This window comes from Propithecus coquereli, unplaced genomic scaffold, assembly GCF_000956105.1.
Source record: "Propithecus coquereli isolate 6110/MARCELLA unplaced genomic scaffold, Pcoq_1.0 Scaffold171, whole genome shotgun sequence".
Classification (NCBI taxonomy): domain Eukaryota; kingdom Metazoa; phylum Chordata; class Mammalia; order Primates; family Indriidae; genus Propithecus; species Propithecus coquereli.
Genome location: NW_012141747.1, coordinates 2,354,721 through 2,357,243, shown reverse-complemented (window position 1 = coordinate 2,357,243; position 2,523 = coordinate 2,354,721). Strand labels below are relative to the sequence as shown.

Below are 2,523 nucleotides of genomic sequence, written 5' to 3'. Positions count from 1 at the left end.
GCCCAGGAGTTTGAGGTTGCTGTGAGCTAGGATGACGCCACGGCACTCTAGCCCGGGCAACACAGTGAGACTCTGTCTCAAAAAAAAAAAAGAACTTAATCTACTATAAAGTACTTGTACATATACTAAAGTACTCTGCAAACAAAGCAAAATATAATTATAAATTAACTTGTGACTTGCTTCTACTAGGTGTGAAGTAGAATTAAATTTGATCAGACTTAAAGATAATTTCTGCACACAAAATAAACCCTTCTGCCAACAAAGCGATTCTTTCAAAAACTTATCAAAGTATCCCATTACTAAAACAAAACAAAACTGCAACTTCCTGTTGCTAAAGCACAGCCCCTAGTGTAACCAGAGTAAAGGGAAGAATACATAGTTTATACTACCTCAGAAAGAACCCAAACTGAGGGTGCAAACCACTGCCCTCCTCACCCACTCCTGGCTGTTTCAGGCCCTCTCCCCTGAGTCCTTCAATTTCCTTGCTCCCAACACAGCTTACTTTTTGCCTTGCTAAATGTATAATGAAATGCCTAGGATTCTAATGAAGCCTTGCTTATAAGACTAAAAGCTGATCTATGACAAAGATTTTTAATGAGTCTTAATGGTCACTTAAGAGTCTCCTAAACAAAACAATTTTACAGAGTCTTGAAGACTATATTCAAGTCCAAGCTTCTTTTCTAAAAGAAGAGGTGACAAGATAGCAAGATCTCATGTCATAAAAAACATGCAACTCTTTTGTCAGAAACCTGGAACTTGTCAAGCAATTTTTAACATCTTAGTAGATAAAAAAACACATACTTGCATGGCAGAATTCTGATAATATCCTTTACTTTAAAACTTTCAATACACACTGCACAATTTTCAGCATCAACATCAATTCCCTGTAAAAAGAAAAGGAAAGAATTTATTGTCGGTATTAATATATAGGATATGCTTGGTAAACTCACTATATCTTGCCTAAACAATGATAAATTCTATTCTACTTTGGCACAACCTGAAACTGAAACACAAATAATTGTACTTGGTATTTACTTCTTACCACTATGAAGAAATAATCTAAAGAATTTGGCTGAAAAGGCAAAAGATTTCATTGTCTGCCTAATCAGACATGAACAGTGTTTGTAATTTATGAAGCTAGTGTTCATGGTTTTTTTTAAAATAAAGTATTCATGTTTTAAGGACTACAGAAATACAACTGTCTGCTATAATAAATTATTTTTCAAACATAAAATTCACAATATAAAAAGAATGAATATACAATAAGCTACTTATTTTCTAGAATCATTAAAAAAACCAATTTACATCTGCTAAAGAACAGAGTTAAACTTGCAAATACGAAAATGCAAATCGTTAAATATCTGAAAATATTTGCCTCACTAGTGATAAAAGAATTACAAAAGAGTAAGTTACTATTTTTCATCTAACAAATTAACAAAGATACAAAGAAACAAAAATTTGGGGGGAGGAAGCAGTCTTGTGACAAAATTTCCACTTCTAAGAATCTACGTATGGGTCCATGGACTTTTTTAGTGGTATCAGCCTTCCCTATTTCCCAAGGTAACACATGATTCACACCCCACCCTCAACCAAAGCAGCCAGGGACAGAGTGGTTATCTGACTCAAGACCAGCCAACAAGATTCTCTTTCCTGGGATTCTGGGACAGGGATTCAGGAACTATCAATGAATGGCTACCTGTGGCTGTGATTTGAGCAAATTCATTTTATGAAACACGGCTACACCGTCCTTATGTAATTACTATATTTAAAAATACATTTAGCCATGTGCACCACTTGTTAAACAAGGAAGCAGTAAAAATGTGATTTTGTATGTAGATATTATTATCAAAATCTGTATTAAAATTAACTTCAACATTTTAAATTATACGCTGCAATGAAGGTAAATACTACACTATTTATCATATAATATGCAAGAATGATGAAATAAGTTTTAAAGTCTCTAACAATGGTTTGCAAGTTTATACATTACTGTGAATGAGTCCGGAAGAAAAGAATTAGAAAACAAACACTAGTCTCCAGAAGTGGATAAGATGCAGATTGAAGAAAACAACATTTTTCTGTACAAATTTAAGGTGTAAAACTGCCAGAAAAATCTACATAAAGATGTTCCTCCACTTACCATGGGGTTGTGTCCTGATAAGCCTACTGCAAGTTGAAAATATTGTAGGTTGAGGACCCTTATCTTTCACCATATACAAAAATCAACTAAAGATGGATTGAAGGTTTGAATATAAGACCTGAAACTATAAAAATGCTTGAAGAAAATCCAGCTCCTGAATATTGGTCTAGGTAAAGAATTCATGACTAAGACCTCAAAAGCACAGGCAACAAAAACAAAAATAGACAAATGAGACTTAACTACAAAAGCATCTGCACAGCAAAAGAAATAATCAACAGAGTGAACAGACAACCGGGGAATGGGAGAAAATATTTGCAGACTATACATCTGACAGGGGACTAATACCTAGAATTTACAAGGAACTCAACAAAAAAATAATAATC

General features: G+C 33.9%; 1 protein-coding gene across 1 annotated transcript in view; it reads right to left on the bottom strand.

The window, feature by feature from the left end:
• The window catches only part of RNF149 (ring finger protein 149), a 31,101-nt gene that overhangs the window by 10,984 nt on the left and 17,594 nt on the right, over nt 1-2,523 (bottom strand). The window lies entirely within an intron of this gene.